General features: G+C 48.6%; 1 protein-coding gene across 2 annotated transcripts in view; it reads right to left on the bottom strand.

The window, feature by feature from the left end:
* The window catches only part of LOC124046489 (kinesin-like protein KIF26A), a 108635-nt gene that overhangs the window by 62843 nt on the left and 19870 nt on the right, over nucleotides 1–25922 (bottom strand). Inside the window, exon 1 of one of the 2 annotated variants that reach the window (XM_046366909.1) lies at nucleotides 8305–8814. The exons of the other annotated variant lie outside the window; for it this stretch is intronic. The gene's annotated coding sequence lies outside the window, so the exon portion shown is untranslated. Of the gene's footprint in view, nucleotides 1–8304; nucleotides 8815–25922 lie in introns of those variants that run through there. 2 annotated transcript variants of the gene reach the window in all.

Genomic DNA, 25922 nt, shown 5'->3' with positions numbered 1-25922 from the left:
TGGGAGCACTGGCGGCGCTGGGCAGACTGGGAGCACTGGCGGCGCTGGGCAGACTGGGAGCACTGGCGGCGCTGGGCAGACTGGGAGCACTGGGCAGACTGGGCAGACTGGGAGCACTGGGCAGACTGGCGGCGCTGGGCCGACTGGCGGCCGCTGGGCAGACTGGCGGCGCTGGGCAGACTGGCGGCGCTGGGCAGACTGGCGGCGCTGGGCAGACTGGCGGCGCTGGGCAGACTGGCGGCGCTGGGCAGACTGGGAGCACTGGCGGCGCTGGGCAGACTGGGAGCACTGGCGGCGCTGGGCAGACTGGGAGCACTGGCGGCGCTGGGCAGACTGGGAGCACTGGGAGCACTGGCGGCGCTGGGCAGACTGGGAGCACTGGGCAGACTGGCGGCGCTGGGCCGACTGGCGGCGCTGGGCCGACTGGCGGCGCTGGGCAGACTGGCGGCGCTGGGCAGACTGGCGGCGCTGGGCAGACTGGCCGCGCTGGGCAGACTGGCGGCGCTGGGCAGACTGGGAGCACTGGCCGCGCTGGGCAGACTGGGAGCACTGGCCGCGCTGGGCAGACTGGGAGCACTGGCCGCGCTGGGCAGACTGGGAGCACTGGCCGCGCTGGGCAGACTGGGAGCACTGGCCGCGCTGGGCAGACTGGGAGCACTGGCCGCGCTGGGCAGACTGGGAGCACTGGCCGCGCTGGGCAGACTGGGAGCACTGGCCGCGCTGGGCAGACTGGGAGCACTGCGCTGGGCAGACTGGGAGCACTGGCGCTGGGCAGACTGGGAGCACAGGCGCGCTGGGCAGACTGGGAGCAGACTGGCGGCGCTGGGCAGACTGGGAGCACTGGCGGCGCTGGGCAGACTGGGAGCACTGGCGGCGCTGGGCAGACTGGGAGCACTGGCGCGCTGGGCCGACTGGCGGCGCTGGGCCGACTGGCGGCGCTGGGCAGACTGGGAGCACTGGCGCGCTGGGCAGACTGGGAGCACTGGCCGCGCTGGGCAGACTGGGAGCACTGGCCGCTGGGCAGACTGGGAGCACTGGCCGCGCTGGGCAGACTGGGAGCACTGGCCGCTGGGCAGACTGGGAGCACTGGCCGCGCTGGGCAGACTGGGAGCACAGGCCGCGCTGGGCAGACTGGGAGCACAGGCCGCGCTGGGCAGACTGGCGGCGCTGGGCAGACTGGCCGCGCTGGGCAGACTGGGAGCACTGGCCGCGCTGGGCAGACTGGGAGCACTGGCCGCGCTGGGCAGACTGGGAGCACTGGCCGCGCTGGGCAGACTGGGAGCACTGGCCGCGCTGGGCAGACTGGGAGCACTGGCCGCGCTGGGCAGACTGGGAGCACTGGCCGCGCTGGGCCGACTGGGAGCACTGGCGGCGCTGGGCAGACAGGAGACTCCGGCAGCGCAGGAGAGGAGAAAGGCTCTGGCTGAGCTAAACAGGCGGGAGACTCCGATAGCGCAGGAGATGAGAAAAGCACTGGCTGCGCTGAACAGGCGAGGCGCACTGGAGGCCTGGTGAGTGGTGCTGGAACTGGTGGTACTGGATCGAGGACACGCACAGGAAGCCTGGTGCGGGGAGCTGCTACCGGAGGACTGGTGTGTAGAGGTGGCTCTTGATAGACCGGACCGTGCAGGCGCACTGGAGCTCTTGAGCACCGAGCCTGCCCAAGCTTACCTGGCTCGATGCCCACTCTAGCCCGGCCAATAGGAAGGGCTGGTATGTGCCGCACCTGGCTCTGCACCCGCACTGGAAACACTGTGCGCTCCATAGCATAACACGGTGCCTGCCCGGTCTCTCTAGCCCAACGGTGAGCACAGGGAGTATGCGCAGGTCTCCTACCTGGCATAACTATTCTCCCTTCTAGGCCCCCCCCCCCAGTAATTTTTTTGAGCTGCTTTTCCGGCTTCCAACCGCAACGCCGTGCTGCCTTCTCATACCTGCGCCTCTCCGTTTACCCGCGTCTATTTCATCCTTGGGACGGCGATATTCTCCCGGCTGCTCCCAGGGTCCTTTTCCGTCTAATTCCTCCTCCCATGTCCAAATCTCCAAGTGGTTCAGCCTCTCCCACTGCAACTGCTCTTCACGATTAACAGGGAGAGTAGGCTCAGGTCTGACTCCTGACTCAGCCACTCTCTCTCTGCGCTCTCCCCCGTTACTTTCGGTTTTCGCTCTGCGTCGCCGTGTTTTCCTTTTTGACTCCATTAGCCTGTAGCCCTCTTCACACTGCTGAAGCGAATCCCAGGCGGGCGCCTGCACTCTCTCGGGGTCGGCCGCCCACCTGTCGATTTCCTCCCACGTCGTATACTCCATGCTTCTGCTGTCCATAACGTCGTCCTTTAGCTCCTGCCAGTTTACACACTGCTCGGTCTGTGAGTGGTGGGTGTTTCTGTAACGGCGCTCGTCTGTTGTAAGAAGAGAGTCAGACCGAAATGCAGCGTGTAGGTTACTCATGACTTTAATGAGAGTATCGTGGTACATGAGATAACTGATATAAGAAAACAACAAACGAAACGTGAAACTAATTACAGCCTATCTGGTGACTACAACACAGAGACAGGAACAAACACCCACAAAATAGAAAGCGAAAGTCAGGCTGTCTAAATACGGTTCTCAATCAGAGACAACGACAAGCACCTGACTCTGATTGAGAATCGCCTCAGGCAGCCAAGCCTAACTAGACACACCCCTAATCAGCCGCAATCCCAAATAATACAAACCCCAATATGAATACAACATATAAACCCATGTCACACCCTGGCCTACCCAAACATATAACAAAAACACAAAATACATTGACCAAGGCGTGACAGGTGCCTGTTAATTTATCATTGAATCACAGCCTACTTCAACTTCGCCAAACGGGTGATGATTTAACAAAAACGCAATCTTTCCACAAATGTACCTAACCATAAACATCAATGCCTTTCTTAAAATCAATACACAGAAGTAGATATTTTTTTAAACCTGCATATTTAGTTAAAAGAAATTCAAGTTAGCAGGCAATATTAACTAGAGAAATTGTGTCCTTCTCTTGCGTTCAGTGCAAGCAGAGTCAGGGTATATGCAACAGTTTGGGCTGCCTGGCTCATTGCGAACTGTGAACTAATTTGTACGAATTTTACATAATTATGACATAGCATTGAAGGTTGTGCAATTTAACAGCAATATTTAAACTTAAGGTTGCCACCCGTTCGATAAAATACGGAACAGTTCCGTATTTCACTGAAAGAATAAATGTTTTATTTTCGAAATGATAGTTTCCGGATTTGACCGTATTAATGAACAAAGGCTCGTATTTCTGCGTTTATTATATTATAATTAAGTCTATGATTTGATATTTGATAGAGCAGTCTGACTGAGTGGTGGAAGGCAACAGCAGGCTCGTAAGCATTCATTCAAACAGCACTTTACTGCATTTGCAAGCAGCTCTTAGCAATGCTTGCAGCACAACGCTGTTTGTGATTTCAAGCCTATAAACTCCCGAAATTAGGCTGGCCATACTAAAGTGCCTATAAGAACATCCAATTGTCAAAGGAATATGAAATACAAATGGTATAGAGAGAAATAGTCGATGTATCATAATTCCTAATATAACTATAACCTAAAACTTCTTAACTGGGAACATTGAAGAACTGGGAATATTAAACCACCAGCTTTCATATGTTCTCATGTTCTGAGCAAGGAACTTAAACGTAAACTTTTTTAAATGGCACATATTGCACTTTTACCTTCTTCTCCAACACTGTGTTTTTGCATTATTTAAACCAAATTGAATGTTTCATTATTTATTTGAGACTAAATCAATTTGATGTTTTATATTATATTAAAATAAAAAAGTGTTCATTGTTCATTCAGTATTGTTGTAATTGTCATTATTACAAATATATATATAAAAAATATTATTATTATTATTATTATTTTTATATATATATTTTTTTTAATTGGCTGATTAAATCGGTATCAGCTTTTTTGGTACTCCAATAATCGGTATCGCCGTTGAAAAATCATAATCGGTCGACCTCTAATCATCTGTTAATCTGACTATTCTCTCATTGATTTCATTGGGTTTTCAGTGTTGTAGTCTAATGTTGGTGGGACATATTATTCTGTTTTAATGGTACTGCTGAATAATTAGGATAAATATAATAGTTTTTCAGTGTATTTTTAACAGAGCTGAGATTTACTTTGAAGTGCAAAGTGTAGGAATAGGCCTACAGGTGAAATCAGAAAATGGTGGTGTAGCAGGAAGATCGGAATTCCGTAAACCAAGTGGTGGCGAGTTCAAATCCCAGGTGCGGACATGTTGAATAATAATTACTGTCTGAATAAACATACACAATGTAATCATGCATGTCAAATATGTTAGTTTAAAACACTATGTTAAAGCACCGTGTTTGTGGGTGTCCCTAGCATTTGACAAAGAGCTGTGACTGGATCAGTGGTTCACCAATCAGGGCCTTGATAGGCTTGGCAACTGTAACAAGGGGTGATGTGCAATGAAACGAGGGTGCGTGTTCCCTGGATAAAACCTTTTTTTGGGGGAGGGGGGGCATTTCTTTGCGACAATCAGGTGATATCCCCGGGACAGAGCCATCACAGACAAACTGAATTGGTCCACCCACACAGCCATCAGAGACCCTGGGTTCGCGCCCAGGCTCTGTCGTAACCGGCCGCGACCGGGAGGTCCGTGGGACGACGCACAATTGGCCTAGCGTCGTCCGGGTTAGGGAGGGCTTGGTCGGTAGGGATGTCCTTGTCTCATCACGCACCAGCGACTCCTGTGGCGGGCCGGGCACAGTGAGCGCTAACCAAGGTTGCCAGGTGCACGATGTAGCCTCCGACACATTGGTGCGGCTGGCTTCCGGGTTGGATGTGCGCTGTGTTAAGAAGCAGTACGGCTGGTTGGGTTGTGTATCGGAGACCGCATGACTTTCAACCTTTGTCTCTCCCGAGTCTGTACGGGAGTTGTAGCGATGAGACAAGATAGGAGCTACTACAACAATTGGATACCACGAAATTGGGGAGAAAAAGGGGTAAAAAAATAAATAATACAAGGTAGTAGTTTTGGAATTGTTAGTTAGATTACTTGTTGGTTTTCACTGCATTGTCGGAACTAGAAGCACAAGCATTTCGCTACACTCGCATTAACATCTGCTAACCATGTGTATGTGACAAATAAAATTGGATTTGATTTGATCAGGTGACATCCCAGGGACAAAACCTCCAGGGGATCATGACACAACATCCCAAGAACATCCTAAAACGTCATCGGGGGACGTCCCCGAGACCAACCGGGACGTCCTAATGACTCATTATTTTTTGCAGGGTTGATTGTTGTGAGTGTAAAGAAAAGCACAGTTTGAGAGACATTTTTAATGAGCTGCATCAACACAATACAAGTATTCCAGACACGTCAGGCCATTGAGAGACATGATGTCCTAGGCTTCTTCAACCATTGTTAGGTACAAGTGGAAGACCACTAGGCTTCAGAGCTCAAGCACTCTAGAGAGAGGGAATGCGAGTTAGGGACATGGAGAGAGAGAGAGAGAATAAGAAGGGGGAGGCAGGTTGGGGTTGTGCCCCTTGCCTTTGGGCTTGTGGGTCGTTGTGTTGGGTTATTGCCTGTCAACAAGGATCTTTATTTAACTCTGGGGACGAATGAAGTCAGATGCTGTGGCCTTATTATGGAAAGGAGGCCGGCATGCAATGGAAAAGAGGTGCCTGTGGAATGGACTGTAGGTCTACATAGACACACACGTTTGTCTTTCTGTCAGTTGTTCACACAAACGATGAGGAGAAACAGCAGACGGGCAGCAGGAGAGGTCAGAGAAAAACGTTCTGGGTGGTGAGTGTCATCAGAAAGCCTTTGCCCAGGGGCTGATGGAAAGAAGCATAGCTGTAACAGAAAAGAGAGGAGAGAGAGAAAGAGAGAAAGAGATGTGCATGATTTCTCTCTGCCTGGGTCCTCTGGGTACCTCGATGCAAATGGAGCCAGGCAAAGTCACACAGGGAATGATTTGGGAAATCGTCTCAATTTACCCCGCCTCACTGTCTCCCTTCCTGCACCCACATGAAAAGCACAGACGGAGCAAGCAGGGTGGGAAGCCTACGTTTACCGTTTGATGAAATTCAGCCATGGATCGGCCAACCGGATACAGAAAGCCGACCCGTGGCTTATTTAAAATCAGGAAGATGCATGAAGCTCCTCGCCAAACTAAAGACTTTCAGGCCCATCGCCAGACTAAAGACCTTTAAGCATACTCCATTAAAAGTAAGACACTCTGGGAAACAGTACTTTCTATTCCATCGAGATGAGGAGTGCCTGTTAGATGGGGAGCAGTGACCTTCACCACAGAGCAGCTCACTGTGTTTCTGTGGCCATTCACTTAAAAGAAACAAGAGGCAGTACAGCCACAGCACACCCACAAGATTTCATAAGATTAAGTCCCATTTCTTCTTCTAGTTTGCATTTGTACTATTTTTACAGGGAAACTTTCCCCCCCGATGACTCAGTAGGTCAAAACTGTGCTGCGTCTCCCCACACTAGATTCATAACCAACAGCATTATCATTGTTAACAGTAACACAAGCAATACAATAGTTCAGAGTTTTCATACTTCCTATAGTGTATAAAACCAACAGGACCGACCACACAACAACACAGTTGCCGCACCTGGCACCTTTTAAAAACTGGAAATCCTCCACTCTCCCTTCTCTAATTTCTCCATAAGGACAGCTTAAGACAGTCTGAGCTGTCTCTGTTTACTTGGCCTCTGACACCTTTGGCCCCATCAGTAGTGCTGTCCCAGTGTGTTTCAACGGGACTAGGCCCTAATAAACCACAGGGACCTACGAACAGGTCCCACAGTGAGGACGAGAGCTGCCAACAGGGCTACTTTCCCATAGGTAGCCTGGGCTCCCTCCGACAGCCAGGCCAGAGAAACAAGCACAGCTGCAGGCCTGCCCCTGGATGACCACAGGCCATTAACACAGATTACATTCCCAGGATATAAGAAGCACATCTAGTGGTAATCCCTCCTAACCTCACCCCCCCCCCATACCAATACCCTAACCTCACCCCCCATACCAATACCCTAACCTCACCCCCGCCATACCAATACCCTAACCTCACCCCCCCCCCCCAATACCAATACCCTAACCTCACCCCCCATACCAATACCCTAATCTCACCCCCATACCAATACCCTAACCTCACCCCCCATACCAATACCCTAACCTCACCCCCATACCAATACCCTAACCTCACCCCCCATACCAATACCCTAACCTCACCCCCATACCAATACCCTAACCTCACCCCCCCATACCAATACCCTAACCTCACCCCCCATACCAATACCCTAACCTCACCCCCCCATACCAATACCCTAACCTCACCCCCATACCAATACCCTAACCTCACCCCCATACCAATACCCTAACCTCACCCCCACATACCAATACCCTAAACTCTCTCCCCCCTCAGCCATCCCCAGCAGACCCATACATCTCATTTGACATCAGGAGCATTTAATGCTGAACCACCAGTAGTAGTAGTGGGCCAAAGACCACTAAGTTTAACCACTCCTGTTGAGTCCTGTGCCGCTAGAGAAGACAATGAGTCAGGATCTCACACTAGCATGCTGTTTACCTCTGTGGGAACGTCTCCTGTGGCACACAAACTGGGATGTGTCATCAAACAAACATCAAACAGATGTTGCCTGCCTGCCTGCCTGCGTTGCAGGAGAACATTCATGCATTGCAGGAAATTACTAACTTCATACGCCTTTTTAAACCTCAAATACACTACAAGTTAAACCTTTCCTGAATTGCAGGAATGTTCTCCTGCAACAGGTTGATCAAATGTATATCCTACATCTGTAGCAACAGCACTGGGTTGTAGTTATTTGTCTGCATGATAAAATATAAACACAATTCCAGAGATAGAATATCCACCTTAATTTCAGCATGATTCATGATGTTGTATATCTGGACCCCATTGTAATAGAAAATAAAACATTCAAATAGTACATTACGGCATATTCCCCAAGTATAGCCCTTGCGAAATCCTCTTTATGCCGCAACAAAATGAATCCCTATTGATCAATATTGAACAAATGCTTTCATGTGTAAGTACTTATTAGGCGATAACTCTACTCGCGGAAATACTGGGTTTGCCAATGATTTTACTATATTTTTTAAAGTATAACCAATGTATGCAGAACTACCTTAAATCACTTTCCAACAAAAGAGCAACAGCAAATTGCATCACTATTTAACATGAGCGCTATCAGAAAATGAATTTTACCTGTACTTTTCAGATGACAGGGCGAGGAGTTGATTAATCCTTTATCCGCGTTGATGTTGTGAACACGGACTGCTGCAAACGCTAGCGCTGAACTTTCACAAGGCGCTTCTGAGTAGGAGGAGTAGCCTGGGTTAGCGTACAACATGATTGACTGGAGTGTTTCCGGAACCTGATACACGCGAACCCACTTAGTCAATGGTAAGGCCTACACGATCAAGTCTACCTGGCCCACTTACTCAATGGTAAGGCCTATACGATCAAGTCTACTTGTCCCACTTACTCAATGGTAAGGCCTATACGATCAAGTCTACCTGTCCCACTTATTCAATGGTAAGGCCTATACGATCAAGTCTACCTGGCCCACTTACTCAATGGTAAGGCCTATACGATCAAGTCTTCCATGGAATCGATTCGTATCTCAAAGAAGCATATTTTAGCAGGACAGTCCTAGATCAACAATTTATGTCTGTTTTGATATTTTTCAAACATCTCATCATTTAAAGCTGCAATATGTAACTTTTTGGTCAACGACTAAATGCACATAGAAATGTGTGTTATAAATCGTTATTCCCATTGAAAGCCTAAAACGCGGTAGATAAGTTCTATGTGTGCTATTTAAATGCTTCCCGTTCGTTTTTTTTTTTTTGTTGCTTCTTTTAATTTCGGTTTTGTACACCAGCTTCAAACATCTGAAAATACAACATTTTTGGTTCTGGAAAATATATTTAAACAGCGGTTTAGATGGTACAACGACTCGCTACCCTATACTTGCTTGTTTTGTCTCATAAACGCTTGTTTTGTCTCATAAACTGAAATTAGGCAAACTTAGAATTTTAGCAACCAGGACATGGCAGAGCGATTTCTGCATAGTGCATCTTCAATGCATTAGAGCCTAAACATTAAGACAAATGGAAGCGCTGGGCATAAGTGAGAGTTGTTCAAATAAATACACATTTGTCAAGCTACTTCCTGCCTTTTGTGCAGTGGATATGTGTGTGCAGTATTCAAATGATTGTTACGTACAGTATTTAGCCATAGGTAATGCTACAGGATGTGTATAATGTGCTATGTATCACATTAAATATGATAGCAGGGGTATATTACTGGATGTTACAGTGCCACTCCTTTTCTATTATTTATAAAACAAGCAGATGCCACTGTCTATCAAACAATCAGCCATAGTTAGACACTATGGATCAAGTAGAATGCATGATTTAATGGAGCCCTGTCAAGCAAGCTTCCTGCAATCAAATGACCTCATATGATGACATGTCACGGCTGGCCCATTTGTTCTTGTCACTCATGTTACCCAAGAGAGAACGCAATAGGATTCTAGCTCCCTTTCATGCTAAAACTTTGTCATGTCAGCGATTACAAGAATGTGCAGTGCCTTATATGACTCACTGCTATCAAGGTGGGAGGAATAGGTGAAAAGGAGAGTGACTGACTGAACCTTATTGCTCCCCATTTGTGTGTGCGTGCGTGTGTGTGTGCGTGCGTGTGTGTGTGTGTGTGTGCGCGTGTGTGTGTGTGCCCCTTGCGTGTCCATCTGTCTGTTTACACCACATCCATCCATCACTCCAACCTTTCCTCACTTGGTCAGTTAATTACCTTTTCCTGTTCACTCATGCACACAAAGAAAACAAGCTCCTTTCAGACTGTTTGGACAAACTTCATCCCTCCCTTGCTCCTTTCAACGTCTCTCTCTCTCTCCCGCGTGGATCCGATGCAGCCGTCGGCACACTGTTTTTACTCCAGATCAGTCAAGCTGTCATCGTCTGGGCTAGGCTACAGGCTACGGATAAGCTGGGGAGCTAGACTCCCCTGTGAGAGAGTGAATGACTTCACCAACTGACCTCTTCATCAATGACATCATGGCAGTGGACACTACTGTAATTACTACTCAGGCTTTCAATAGGGACATACTCCATAGAGCAACATTCTGTTTCAGTGGGTTGCAGGGGATTCAAACATAGAGAATAACAACATCGGACCCACGTTGGAGAAGAGAAAAGAAACGTCGCTGAAAACGGTCTCACTGCAACCACTCTACAACACAGACAGGGATACATCTGTGTGACAGTGTGTTTCCATTACACCAGTGTAGCATTACACCTACAGTAGTATGATGAAATATGCTGAACACAAATAGAAACGCAACATGCACCATTTCAAAGATTTTACTGAATACAGTCTATAGAAGGAAATCAGTCAATTTAAATCAATTCATAGGCCCTAATGTACGGATTTCATATGACTGGGCAGGGGCGCAGACATGGGGGAGCCTGCCCCAGCCAATCAGAATGAGTTTTTGCCCAGAAAAGGGCTTTATTACAAACATAAATACTCCTCAGTTTTATCAGCTGTCTGGGTGGCTGGTCTCAGACGATCCTGCAGGTGAAGAAGCCGGATGTAGAGGTCCTGGGTTGGCGTGGTTACACGTAGTCTGCTGTTGTGAAGCCGGTTGGATGTACTGCCACATTCTCTAAAACGACTTAGGAGGAGGCTTATGGTAGTGAAAATAACATTAAATTCTCTGGCATTCCCGCAGTCAAAATTTGAGACATCTTTGGCATTGTGATGTGACAAAACTGCACATTTTAGAGTGGCCTTTTATTTTCCCCAGCACAAGGTGAACCTGTGTAATGATCATGCTGTTTAATCAGCTTCTTGATCTGCCACACCTGTCAGGTGGATGGATTATCTTGGCAAAGGAGATATGCTTACTAACGGGGGAAGTTAAACATTTATGCACAAAATTTGAGAGAAATACCTTTGTTGTGCATATGGAACATTTCTGGGATCTTTTATTTCAGCTCATGAAACATGGGACCAACACTTTACATGTTGTGTTTATATTTTCAGGATATATATTCTCTTACACCAGAGATCTTTACCCTGTTGCCTGTGGCCAATCTGGAGGAGGCCAAGCAGAAGCAGCAGCAGCACTCACGCTCATCTCTCCCACTAGGGAGACACTTGTGAGTGTATTTATGCATGCTGCTCACCAGCTACTCTGCACTTCTAATTAGAATACCTGATATACCATTTCCCATGGAAACTCTCCAGACCAAATACTTCTCGTTTTTTACTAGATTTACTGAAACAAACAAAAATAAATATACCATGAAAAATTCAGCAGACAACTGGAGAGTCAGGAGCCAGGTGTTGTTTTCAGCTCTGCAGGTATGGAGGAGAAGGAAGAGGCGAGGGTAGGGGAAAGGAGGAAGAGGCGAGGGTAGGGGAAAGGAGGAAGAGGCGAGGGTAGGGGAAAGGAGGAAGAGGCGAGGGTAGGGGAAAGGAGGAAGAGGCGAGGGTAGGGGAAAGGAGGAAGAAAGGAGGAAGAGGGTAGGGGAAAGGAGGAAGAGGCGAGGGTAGGGGAAAGGAGGAAGAGGCGAGGGTAGGGGGAAAGGAGGAAGAGGCGAGGGTAGGGGAAAGGAGGAAGAGGCGAGGGTAGGGGAAAGGAGGAAGAGGCGAGGGTAGGGGAAAGGAGGAAGAGGCGAGGGTAGGGGAAAGGAGGAAGAGGCGAGGGTAGGGGAAAGGAGGAAGAGGCGAGGGTAGGGGAAAGGAGGAAGAGGCGAGGGTAGGGGAAAGGAGGAAGAGGCGAGGGTAGGGGAAAGGAGGAAGAGGCGAGGGTAGGGGAAAGGAGGAAGAGGCGAGGGTAGGGGAAAGGAGGAAGAGGCGAGGGTAGGGGAAAGGAGGAAGAGGCGAGGGTAGGGGAAATGAGGAAGAGGCGAGGGTAGGGGAAAGGAGGAAGAGGCGAGGGTAGGGGAAAGGAGGAAGAGGCGAGGGTAGGGGAAATGAGGAAGAGGCGAGGGTAGGGGAAAGGAGGAAGAGGCGAGGGTAGGGGAAAGGAGGAAGAGGCGAGGGTAGGGGAAAGGAGGAAGAGGCGAGGGTAGGGGAAAGGAGGAAGAGGCGAGGGTAGGGGAAAGGAGGAAGAGGCGAGGGTAGGGGAAAGGAGGAAGAGGCGAGGGTAGGGGAAAGGAGGAAGAGGCGAGGGTAGGGGAAAGGAGGAAGAGGCGAGGGTAGGGGAAAGGAGGAAGAGGCGAGGGTAGGGGAAAGGAGAAAGAGGCGAGGGTAGGGGAAAGGAGGAAAGAGGCGAGGGTAGGGGAGGAAAGAGGCGAGGGTAGGGGAAAGGAGGAAGAGGCGAGGGTAGGGGAAAGGAGGAAGAGGCGAGGGTAGGGAAATGAGGAAGAGGCGAGGGTAGGGGAAAGGAGGAAGAGGCGAGGGTAGGGGAAAGGAGGAAGAGGCGAGGGTAGGGGAAATGAGGAAGAGGCGAGGGTAGGGGAAAGGAGGAAGAGGCGAGGGTAGGGGAAAGGAGGAAGAGGCGAGGGTAGGGGAAAGGAGGAAGAGGCGAGGGTAGGGGAAATGAGGAAGAGGCGAGGGTAGGGGAAAGGAGGAAGAGGCGAGGGTAGGGGAAAGGAGGAAGAGGCGAGGGTAGGGGAAAGGAGGAAGAGGCGAGGGTAGGGGAAAGGAGGAAGAGGCGAGGGTAGGGGAAAGGAGAAAGAGGCGAGGGTAGGGGAAAGGAGAAAGAGGCGAGGGTAGGAGGAAGAGGCGAGGGTAGGGGAAAGGAGGAAGAGGCGAGGGTAGGGGAAAGGAGGAAGAGGCGAGGGTAGGGGAAAGGAGGAAGAGGCGAGGGTAGGGGAAAGGAGGAAGAGGCGAGGGTAGGGGAAAGGAGGAAGAGGCGAGGGTAGGGGAAAGGAGAAAGAGGCGAGGGTAGGGGAAAGGAGAAAGAGGCGAGGGTAGGAGGAAGAGGCGAGGGTAGGGGAAAGGAGGAAGAGGCGAGGGTAGGGGAAAGGAGGAAGAGGCGAGGGTAGGGAAATGAGGAAGAGGCGAGGGTAGGGGAAATGAGGAAGAGGCGAGGGTAGGGGAAATGAGGAAGAGGCGAGGGTAGGGGAAAGGAGGAAGAGGCGAGGGTAGGGGAAAGGAGGAAGAGGCGAGGGTAGGGGAAAGGAGGAAGAGGCGAGGGTAGGGGAAAGGAGGAAGAGGCGAGGGTAGGGGAAAGGAGGAAGAGGCGAGGGTAGGGGAAATGAGGAAGAGGCGAGGGTAGGGGAAAGGAGGAAGAGGCGAGGGTAGGGGAAAGGAGGAAGAGGCGAGGGTAGGGGAAAGGAGGAAGAGGCGAGGGTAGGGGAAAGGAGGAAGAGGCGAGGGTAGGGGAAAGGAGGAAGAGGCGAGGGTAGGGGAAAGGAGGAAGAGGCGAGGGTAGGGGAAAGGAGGAAGAGGCGAGGGTAGGGGAAATGAGGAAGAGGCGAGGGTAGGGGAAAGGAGGAAGAGGCGAGGGTAGGGGAAAGGAGGAAGAGGCGAGGGTAGGGGAAAGGAGGAAGAGGCGAGGGTAGGGGAAAGGAGGAAGAGGCGAGGGTAGGGGAAAGGAGAAAGAGGCGAGGGTAGGGGAAAGGAGAAAGAGGCGAGGGTAGGAGGAAGAGGCGAGGGTAGGGGAAAGGAGGAAGAGGCGAGGGTAGGGGAAATGAGGAAGAGGTGAGGGTAAGGGAAAGGAGGAAGAGGCGAGGGTAGGGGGAAGGAGGAAGAGGCGAGGGTAGGGGGAAGGAGGAAGAGGCGAGGGTAGGGGAAAGGAGGAAGAGGCGAGGGTAGGGGAAAGGAGGAAGAGGCGAGGGTTCGGGGGAAGGAGGAAGAGGCTAGAGACCCCATCTCAGCTCAGGAGCACCCTACTAATGAGAACTGTACTGGTTGGAGTTCTACACACTGGAAGACCCTTGTCAATGAACCAGTCCAACTCCATCTTGCCCTCCTTGTTGGTGCTTGCTGCTAGTGAAATAGAAAAGTAACCTTTTCAAGTAAATCTCTTGAAAGTGTCAAAAGGAAGAAAATGAACATCTCTCTCTCATCTATCGCTCTCGCTCTCCCTGTCCAGTTTTGAGTGTTTCAGATCCTGCTGCTCCTAGACTCACTGTGCCCCAGGGAGCAGCAGGGGTTTGAACAGAGACAGAGGATCACGTCTGCTCCCAGAATAAAATGTCTGTCAGATGAGTCTGATAGCTTTTGAGGCGAGACTCAACAGAAATGTAGTTTGGTATGGATAGTTAGGCTACAGCTGGGAGGCGGTAGGCCTTGTTCCCTGTGGTACAGGTTTAGTCTCAAGAAGAACCATCTGGATTAACGCAGTGCGATAGAGGTGTTTTATGCTGTAGTAGGTGGGCTCCAAAAGCTTTCACTTTATACACTGAATACATTGCCCTTGCATGACATACACTGACCAGGTGAATCCAGGTGAAAGCTGTGGGAAGCATTGGAGTCAACATGGCCAGCATCGCTGTAGAACGCTTGACACCTTGTAGAGTCCAAGCACCAAAAAAATGCAGGCTGTTCTGGGGGCAAAAGGCGGTACAAATCAATATTAGGAAGGTGCTCCTAATGTTTTGTAAACTAAGTGTATATTGGTATTCGATGCCATACACTGGGGCTTGTAAAGAGACCTATTTCTGTACATGAAGAGAACCCACTCCAGACTTTCAGTGCAGAGGAGGATGCTGATACAACAGCTGTAGCTAAAGTGGCTTCAGCATAGTGTTTCACTTCCTACCCAATATTTACAGAGTAAAAACAGCCAGCTGTCTCTCCTCGCCTGTGTGAATTATCCCACCCTTCAAGACCCATTGCATTAGTCCCATTCCATTCGTGTCACTGAGAGTTTGGTTGTTTGTGAATCTGTTAATCATTCATTCCCTTCATGTAAGATTCTGCTAGACAAACTAACTGAGAAGACAAGATGACGATGAGCAAACCTGCAATCACAAAACGAACTGGTAAAGGTTGAAGAAGCAGCACAGGTCTTTACGGCTGGTAATCCACAGAACAGCTCTCTTAAAGCCACAGAGATGGCAAACTTTAGCTGTAGCCAGTAGCAGACTGACTGAGAGGAAAACCTTAATTATTGAAAAATATGCAAGCACAGAGAGGAAAATATTAAAACATTATTCATTTAATACGATTTCTCAATAGCATTTGTCTCAAATTAATCAGCACATCAGCATGATCAGAATTCAGCTGGAGACTCTTACCTCCCTCACTAGCTTTAAGCACCAGCTGTCAGAGCAGCTCACAGATCACTGCACCTGTACATAGCTAATTTCTAAATAGCCCATCCAATCTACCTCATCCCCATACTTTATTTATTTACTTGCTCCTTTGCACCCCAGTATCTCAACTTGCACATTCATCCTCTGCACATCTACCATTCCAGTGTTTAATTGCTATATTGTAATTACTTTGCTGCCATGGCCTATGTATTGCCTTAACTCTCTTATCCTACCTCATTTGCACATGCTGTATATAGATTTTCCTACTGTATTATTGATTGTATGTTTGTTTATTCCATGTGTAACTCTGTTGTTGTATGTGTCAAACTGCTTTGCTTTATCTTGGCCAGGTCGCAGTTGCAAATGAGGATTTGTTCTTGTCACGCCCTGACCTTAGTTATCTTTGTTTTCTTTATTATTTTGGTTAGGTCAGGGTGTGACGAGGGTGGTATGTGTGTTTTTGTCTTGTCTAGGGTTTTTTGTACACCTATGGGGTTTTGGTATTGTCTAGGTAAATGTAGGTATATGGTGGCCTGAATTGGTTCCCAATCAGAGACGGCTGTTTATCGTTGTCTCTGATTGGGGATCCTATTTAGGTTGCCATTTTTTCCATTTTGGTTTTGTGGGTTATTGTCCATGTGTAGTTGCATGTCAGCACTCGTGTTATATAGCTTCACGCTCGTTTTGTTATTTTGTTAGTTTGTTTAGTGTTCTTCATTTAATAAAGAAGAATGTATTCATATCACGCTGCGCCTTGGTCTCCTCGTTATGATGAACGTGACAGAATAACCCACCAAACCAGGACCAAGCAGCGTGAAAAGGAGGAACAGCGCTTAATGGGGAAATGGACCTGGGAGGAGATATTAGATGGAGCAAAACCCTGGACACAGCCGGGGGAGTATCGCCGTCCTAAGGAGGAGTTAGAGGCAGCGAAAGCTGAACGGTGATACTACTTGGAGAAATACCGGAGAATAGAGGAACAGCGACAATATGAAGGTATTGCCCAGTACCACCAGTGCCAACACCAAGCACCAGGCCTCCAGTGCACCTCCAGAGCCCAGTACGCCCTGTTCCTCCTCCCCACACTCGCCATGAGGTGCGTGTCACCAGCCCGGTACCACCAGTTCCAGCACTACGCACCAGGCCTACAGTGTGCCGCGGCAGTCCAGAGCGTCCGGCGACAGCACTCAGTCCGGAGCGTCCATCGACCGTACTCAGTCCGGAGCGTCCGGCGACAGTACCCAGTCCGGAGCGTCCGGCGACAGTACCCAGTCCGGAGCGTCCGGAGACAGTACCCAGTCCGGAGCGTCCGGAGACAGTACCCAGTCCGGAGCGTCCGGAGACAGTACCCAGTCCGGAGCGTCCGGAGACAGTACCCAGTCCGGAGCGTCCGGAGACAGTACCCAGTCAGGAGCGTCCGGAGACAGTACCCAGTCAGGAGCGTCCGGAGACAGTACCCAGTCCGGAGCGTCCGGAGACAGTACCCAGTCCGGAGCGTCCGGAGACAGTACCCAGTCAGGAGCGTCCGGAGACAGTACCCAGTCAGGAGCGTCCGGAGACAGTACCCAGTCAGGAGCGTCCGGAGACAGTACCCAGTCCGGAGCGTCCGGAGACAGTACCCAGTCCGGAGCGTCCGGCGACAGTACCCAGTCCGGAGCGTCCGGCGACAGTACCCAGTCCGGAGCGTCCGGAGACAGTACCCAGTCCGGAGCGTCCGGAGACAGTACCCAGTCCGGAGCGTCCGGAGACAGTACCCTGTCCGGAGCGTCCGGAGACAGTACCCAGTCCGGAGCGTCCGGAGACAGTACCCAGTCCGGAGCGTCCGGAGACAGTTTGGGAGGGGGTACTGTCACGCCCTGACCTTAGTTATCTTTGTTTTCTTTATTATTTTGATTAGGTGAGGGTGTGACGAGGGTGGTATATGTGTTTTTGCCTTGTCTATGGTTTTTTGTATATCTATGGGGTTTTGGTATTATCTAGGTAGATGTAGGTCTATGGTGGCCTGAATTGGTTCCCAATCAGAGACAGCTGTTTATCGTTGTTTCAAAATTAGGGATCCAATTTAGGTTGCCATTTTCCATTTTAGTTTTGTGGGTTATTGTCTGTGTAGTTGCATGTCAGCACTCGTGTTATATAGCTTCGCGTTTGTTTTGTTAGTTTGTTTAGTGTTCTTTGTTTAATAAAGAATGTATTCATATCACGCTGCGCCTTGGTCTCATCAATATGACAATCGTGACAGTTCTCAACTAGCCGACTTAAATGTAAATGTAAATGTTAAATAAAGGTGAAATTATTATTATATATATTTTTTGCATATGAGCAAAAGAAAAGCAGATCGCTAAACCTACTCTGTCTTTGTAAAACAACATTAATTATTTTTATTGAAATCATTTTGACTGTCAGAAGAAAGAAAATACTTGTCAGAATAAAGCTGAATGCAACTGACGACAAGGTGAAATGTTGAGTACATTCACACAATTATTCTATCCACTCCCCTGGTGGAATGGATGGTACAGTAATTATGCTGGCAAACTGCCAGGTCTCTGTACTGTATTCTGCTCCACTGTACTATCTCCTTGAGCTCAGCTGTGCGGTACTGAGCCTCCCTGCTCCATCCCAAGCGTCTATGGGGTTGTTATCTCTGTGACTGGCATCCTTTGTGCATCCACAAAGATGCAGTGTCAGCAGAACAATAGAACAGAGAGTGGCAAGTGACAGTATGGCAACTGCAGCACATGTTAGCATATAGGAAATACCAATTTAACCACGAAAGAACATATCACCATGCTAATAATGGCCCATAAGATAATGCCATTTTCACTAAATTGAGCATTCAGCATCAATGTAGACTTGGCAGTCAGGGAATGACATGTTAATTGAAGGTTGCCGCCATGGTGTGTAGACATGTTGATGGTGAGAGAGTATTGATAGGAAAAGTGTGCTGTGACTTACCAGGACTGGCTGTTTTCTCCTGGCTAATTGAGTTGTCTAGACATATACAATTGAATCTCCATAAGATAGAGGGGGTTCTGCCTTTCCCCTTCTCTGGTGAGGGAAACGGGACTACTAATCCACTTAATGATTGTAAAGACTTTTCTTTCTTTTTCCCAGTGAATACTATGCTTATCAAGACTGGTTACAATGGCCATTTCACCACTTTGTCTGCTAGGAACAATGGAATACTGTGTAGCGCACAATAAAAACCAGGGAGCTACTTCCACCATTTCACTTTACATTCAAATGAGTTGGGGGTGGTCTGGTGGGTTGACGGGTGACCAAATTGGACCTGAAGAGAGACAGAAATAAATAGGTGATTTTTGCTAAATGTGCATTATACATTTTACAGGCTCACTCAAGGGCCATTAATTCAGTGACAGAATATCCTTCCTCTCTACAGTGAGGATTAGGTATCTAATACACCTTTTAAAATCAACCTCTTGTACTGTATAATCCTACACATACTGTAGACAGATATACTGTGCGTTCACAGGCAAACACACTTGCACGCGCGCGCACACACGCCCAAAATAGTGACAAAAGGCACTGACAAATCACTGCCACATTAGAGCCACAGTAACCGACAGCACCAGACTGGCCTTCAGTCTGCACAACCAATTACACAAGAAAAGAGTTACAATCCAACTGCTATTGTCATGGCACAAAAGCTAATATTAGCAGATAAAAACAGGCGCAAAAGTCATTGCTCATCTGCATATGAATTAATGGGGTTTGATTCTAGATTCTGCTGTTCCCTTCCCTCCAGATCTATCTGTACACATTGCCTGTCAGAACAGAGCCTGTAGGAGTCAGGGAGTCAGGGAGTGCAGGTCAGGCTGGCATTGACACAGAGAGGGCAATGAGAGAAACAGACTGGATGCATTCTGCTCAGACCTGCAGGCTCATAGCTGCTTGGTGTGGACATGGCCTTCCCTCCACAGGGGGAACATGGAACATGGAAAATGCTTTCCAGCAGCAAGATTTTTACTTTTGCTCAAGGGTCCAGTGGTATTTGTCTAAGCCTCTGTCTACACGACCCCCGGGCTCGATACTGATGTTAGGCTTTTACTCCACTAAAGAGCATGAGTAACAGAGCAGATAAATAACAATCTTCACAGCAAGAGGAGAGGAGAGCATCACAGTGCAATATATCGATGATATATTTATGATACCAGGAGTGTGGAGAACAACTGAAATCAGCATAATGTCTGGGGAGCCTGGGCTTATGCATGTCAAAGCTGCCCATTCATATCCTCTTATTTTAAGTGGGAAACGCGAATTTGGCGGTATTACCATTATGTCATGCCCGAAACACATACTACATCAATGTCTCCTGCACGAAGAACATCAAAATGAGCCTGGAAATTATCTAATGGTACCACACACACACACACACACATATGCACATACGCACACAGTGTTCAGAGATGCAGGAGCATGCTCTGTCCGTGCTCTGGGTTTGATTGTGGGGCTGTGGGGTCAAAGTGCACCTAATTGTGCGCTTCGTGGAGGTCAGCATCAGTGTGGCCTTCTGACAGAGCCGTGGAACACCACCTGAAGCTCTGTCAGGAAGACAAATGAACTACGACCTCTCTGCTGATGACATCGACCCCAGTCAGCAAACACGGGCCACATCTTAATCTGGGTCATGCTGCTACATGCACGTTTACCCAGGGCTGTGGGGCCCTCTGGGATGGATACTCCTCTGGCGATCATATTCTCAGATAGCTCTAAAATATTAAGGCTGAAACACAGACACCTTATGATGAGAGATTCCATCTCATCTCTCAGCCAGTCTCATCAGTGGCCCTCTATGGCTAGCCCATGACCAGCGATTCCTCTCCAGACTCACTCAGGGCTTCAGCGCAGAGACAGTGATCTATCTCTAAATTTGCTGAAATTGCTCCCCTCTATCTCTCTGTAACAGCCAAGCATATTGGTCAACCTGTCACCTAAATGAGCAGGTACACAGGCTGCTGGGACAATGCAGGACCGGACGACAGGGCCCTTGGTTCAATCTGTGTAATCTAATAATGACATTCTTGAGTAAGCAGCCTTTTTAAAGGCCCATAAAACAACCTAACTAAATCTTGCCACAAACTCCTGGTATTCGACATGAATACCTTGCAGCTATTCCAGCTGGCTTCTAAACAATAAAGTAAAACAGGCAGAGCAGGAGATGGTTATATTTTTTTCACCAGTCAATAATTAGCCAGTTTTCTAATCAGCTGTATGTGCAGCATACCTTTCCATTTCCCCATGTGAGTGCAGACGCTATGCCCTGACCCTCCATAGCGCCAGCTCTGACTCTGCTGCCTGCACCACACTGCTAGTTTAGCTCACTCTGGAATGCACACACACTTAAAAGCACATCTCCCACTGCACACTTTGTGTGAGGAGTTGTCTTCCTGTTCTACCTATTAACAAATAGGTGTGATGGATGGATGGAATACGATAAAAGACCATTCCCTACACTGTGGAAAACGTATTGTGTTTTGAGGTCAGGGGATCATCCAGAAAAGGAGGGTCCAGTTTTAAAAATGATTAGCGAAATGCCGGCAGTGACTTCCTTTCCTAAACAGAGGCTGAAATCACATGAGGCTGAACTGGCCACCCACTCTGGCTAGGTGGAGCCTGCTCAATCTCCACTGCCCGTGTCTGCTTCTCTGAAGGGACGAGTCGCTCAATAACGCAGTGGAGTATCCTGCTGTGGGTCACGCCCTTTACAGGCTTGTTTTCCCAGCTAGGATGGTCACTGTCAGGGAGGCCTGTTGGACTTCAAGCCAACAGAACATCAAGGCAGCACTTTCCTATCCTCCCTCCAGCCGCTGACAGGTCCTGTTTGTCAGGAAGCAGGGGATGATAGCACATCGACACACACAAGCAGAGATTACCTCCGCGCCACGGCAGCAGCAGTCCTCAGGTGGCAGTGCCTGGGTAGGAAATCTCACTCCATAGGAGAGCTCACTCACACACTAACACACACATCTACACAGTCATCCCTGGATGACCAGTCTAGTGTCCTGGTTTCCTGAGCGCAACACCACAAGTCATCACATAAAACACATCCCTCCAGCCTCTCAGTGGTGTGTCAGAGGAACAAGCCACAGACAAAGGAGGGTAATAAAACAGACCTCCAATGTCATGGTGGTCTGTCGCTACGGGACCACTAGGACAACATTGGCTGGGTCAGCGACAGGGCAATGTCAATATCACGCTGGGGCTGAGAGGAGAGCTTTGAAGGCCAAGGGAGGTGTGGACGGGTTCCGTCTCTTGTCCGACTCTTGGACCTTTTTTTGGAATGTGTGCCTTTCATGTTCTCAGGAAGCCCCACGCAGAGAGACACAACAAGAGTGTCGGGGCCATTCTGGGGCCTTTGTTGACGGAGCGTGAGCCAAAGAAGGAGCGGGACACTTGACTGCCCTCTCTCATCTCCACTCCCCTTGTTTATGAGCTAATTAAGCGTTGTTCAGTTCTATTTCCACAACACCCCCATTCCTCTTGCTACTCATTATAACCGTGACTTTCAATTGGCTAACTCGTTCCTTTACGGCCCCCTCTATAACATAACCCCCCCTTTAGAACAGCTTTTTGTGTGGTTCTCTACCCTCTAACTACAGCTTACTATGGCCACCCCTTCCCTACTGGGGCTAATAAACATTTATCTAACTCATGACTGCAATATCATGTAGATTACACTGCAAAGGCACGTTTAGGGCATATTGTAATGTGGATGTAAAAATATAATGTAGCCTTTAGATATACTTTAGATAGAGTGAGAGAGAAAACATGACAAAAAGATAGAGACAGAAACAGAGGGCTCCTATCCACAGGTAACCAGTTCAAATCCAATTCAAATGTGCTCTCATGTCTTAAGTGACCTACAGTCTTTTATTGGGAGTTCAAGTGTGGCCCTGTCTGACCCCACCATACGACGCTGGGGCCCCACCAGCCTTGCAGGAACAAAGACATGAGGGCATGACGGCCCCGTGTTAGACACGGGGGGTCACTGGACGGTCAGTGAAGCGGACCACATCTCAACGGCAGGATTTTCTGACGTAATGTGTAGTATCTCTGATGTTGGAGACTGCTCCATAGCCTGTAAGTTATGTTTGTGCAATATACTACTCAGAGACAAAGTAGGGACTGGATGTTTAAAAAAAAAACAGGAGCTTAATAGCTGAGGACTGGGGTGTTCTAAAATAGGAACAAGGACAAACAGAGTGAAGGAAATGTCGACCGGTTTAGGAGAGGTCAGTTCCAGGAACACAGAAAGGAATAGAAAAGACAAAGTTAGTGATGAACAATACAACAGTTTCATAATGAATTGAAGTTCTAACCCTGTGTGAGGACTCACAGGTATCCCTTACATCCATTCAGAGCAAATCAACTGAAACAGAATTGAAATTGACCATGATCATTGACAACACAACAAAGTGGCCTGAAAGGCTCTTAAGGTCCAGTCAAAGAACAACATTTCTAAGTATGACTAAGGCCTCCCTTGGTAACCAGAGCACTACTTGGATGCTAAACTGAAGCTGACGCAACCATTAAAACACTGTGCGTAAATAAAACAATGCAGTTCAGTTTGACCACATAATAGTTTTACTGCCCATTTGTTGTCTGGACTTGTGGTGGACATTACAAGATGACCCTGGTTTTGTAAAGGAAAATAGCTATTTCCCACCACAGACTCCAGGGCTCCAGGCACAGAGGACTCAGAGAGGGGAGGTGGGTGGGAGATTGCCCAGGGTCTATGGCCAGGCCATCATCCACCACCTGCACCCCCACCTCTACCGCTCCATCCCCCCTCCCAGCAGTAAAGTTGTGCAGGAATCCATCAAGGTCACACACATAGGTGTATTCCCCAAGAGCTTCCCTCCCTGTCAAGGGGGCTTCTGAAGAAGGGAAGGATTCCCGTTCAAAGGCATTCCAGCTATGTTTGTTGGATACATACATTTAGAGTGGTAAAACAGGAGTCCAAACTAATTCTCTGAAGTACACAAAACACCCTGGCCTGGGAAGTTCCATAGCAACCATATGTCTAGTGATCATGAGACACAGCAAAACTGGGTTGGAATTCAGCTAGCCTTGCTTTCCAGGGTTCTAGCTTCAATGAGAGAATACAGTGTTTGGACACGCTATCAGAAGCACTCTAACCCCCAACTAAACGCCCACTGATACCAACTCCAGTATAACATCAGAGTAATATCTGCAGGCCAATTAATGACATCCCATTAGAAACAGAGGCTGTAATCAGGGCGTATTTTAGCAACGGACTGGAGATAAGCAGGGAGAGGAACCAGAACCAGGGAGATGAGTGATGGTGATGAGGAATCAGCTCAACACCTAGTAGGGCATCAGGTCCTCTCACAGAGATACTCTCACAGTCAACGCCCTGGCAACTTAGGAGAAAGCAACTTATACCCTTGGCTGTTATAGAGAGCTAAAAATAAGGAAGGCTCACACAAACACACACAGCTTGGGAGTGAGGAGTAGGACTTGGCTGGAGGTCCGGATTGTGTGTCCTGAGTATAAGTTCCCAGGCTACAGGGAGAGGAGAATGAGGAGTAACTGGATGGCTTTTATTGTTTGTGGTGAATTGATAGTGAGCATTGAGGAGGGGAGCAGATTGGGACTCGTAAAGAGACAGAGGTGTGAGTTTAAGTGCCCAGCACAGTGAGGGAATTAAACTAGGGCTCTTCTGGCGAACCATGTGAAGACAGAGTGACATCATAAACTGGCGCCACGGTAACAGAGGGGAGGAATAAAGAATCATCCTCATTTATGTGTTAGTTACGGAGAGTGTCACAGTGAAGTGTGTGGGTGTGTGTGCATGAGTGTGTGAATGCGTTTCGGTGTGTGTTTTTGTGCTGTGTTCACAGCTTCCTAGTCACCTTGGTATTTCAGTGAGTGAGTGTCTGCCTGTCCTCTGATGTTATCCCCAGTACTTCCCAGTACCTCCCGGTAGCCACCAGTACCCCCCAGTACCTCCCAGTACCCCAGTACCTACCAGTACCCCTCAGTACCCCCAGTACCTCCCAGTAATTCCCAGTACCTCCCAGTAGCCACCAGTACCTCCCAGTACATCCCAGTACCTCCCAGTATCTCCCAGTACCTCCCAGTACCTCCCAATCCCCCCCAGTACCTCCCAGTACATCCCAGTACCCCCCAGTACCTCCCAGTATCTCCCAGTACCTCCCAGTACCTCCCAATCCCCCCCAGTGCTCTGCAGAAGGCTCACCTAAGGATTGCTCATCACACAAAAACATTCTGTAATCTCAGCCAACACTGGCAGAAGCATGCCAGGTGACAGATAAAGAGCTACATGAGACAATAAGGAGGAGGATTTATCAGGTGTCATTTATTACCTTCTGTACCAATTTGAAGCTATCGTTCAGGACAAAGTGTTTAGAGAAATCGAAAGAGATGAGGGGTGACATAACCACGTTGTAAATAATAACGACTTTCATAACATCATGGTCACCAAGGAGGGAGGGAGACTTATCAGCTCTTTATGCTACAGTTCATCTACTGTTTGTGTAAGCAAAGAAAAACACTCTCTCTCTGAATATCCCAGTCAGTCAAACAATGATAAGACAGTCTAGTCTTGGCAGCTCTGGAAATGATCCAGAGACTACAGAGACTCCATAGCTACAGTTGCCAGGGCAGCAGTAGTCAAGCCTGCCACTTGGGAAAATACATTCATGTAACAACTGTGCAGATAGTATCTGATGAAAATTCATCGAACGGTGCTGCAGCCAGAGTTGGCCTCCTCATAGTTCTCTCTTTCCAATAATTTAGCTTCTGTTTCTCAATGTAATTTTGACATTCCTTTCATTGTGAGGAAGAGTGCAATGTCGTTCTCTTCAATGAAGGCTTACCACTGGTATATTGCTCAGTTATTTTACAAGTAATTGAATAGACATATTCACACAAGGGGCCAGATTCAGAAAATGCTAAATATCCTTGAAGCCTATTTGAGTCAACTTAATCAGGGTTGCCATAGAGATAACGACACAATCAGACACCTCATCAGGGCTGAATTGATTTCTAATAGAGCAGCATTGACCTCTGACCTGATGTTATGGAACAGAGAAGTACAGAGAGACGGGGTGAGGCATTTCGGGATTCCCAAGACCGTTCTAACTTCCCTCAGCCTGTCTAGTCTAATGTGAGTAATGAATAGTTCCACATCAGCAGTGTTTGTCTCTTGTCTATTAGAAGCAGTCAGTCTGCAGTCAGTGTAAGTGTTGCCTGGTCCTGTGAGAAGCTATGAGGAGCTGTGAGGAGCTGCAAGCCCAGAAAAAGCCATCACCCTCCCAGAATCCTTGTCACACTGCAAGGGCAAAGTGCTGAGGCAGCAGCCAGACACCCAAGCAGATAGAGCCTGTTGGTATTCCCATCACGCACGCACGCACGCACACACACACACACACACACACACACACACACACACACACACACACACACACACACACACACACACACACACACACACACACACACACACACACACACACACACACACACACACACACACACACACACACACACACACACACACACAGTGGTGTAAAGTACTTA

This window comes from Oncorhynchus gorbuscha, linkage group LG10 (assembly GCF_021184085.1).
Source record: "Oncorhynchus gorbuscha isolate QuinsamMale2020 ecotype Even-year linkage group LG10, OgorEven_v1.0, whole genome shotgun sequence".
Taxonomy (NCBI): Eukaryota; Metazoa; Chordata; class Actinopteri; order Salmoniformes; family Salmonidae; genus Oncorhynchus; species Oncorhynchus gorbuscha.
This window is presented reverse-complemented; position numbering and strand designations above follow the sequence as displayed.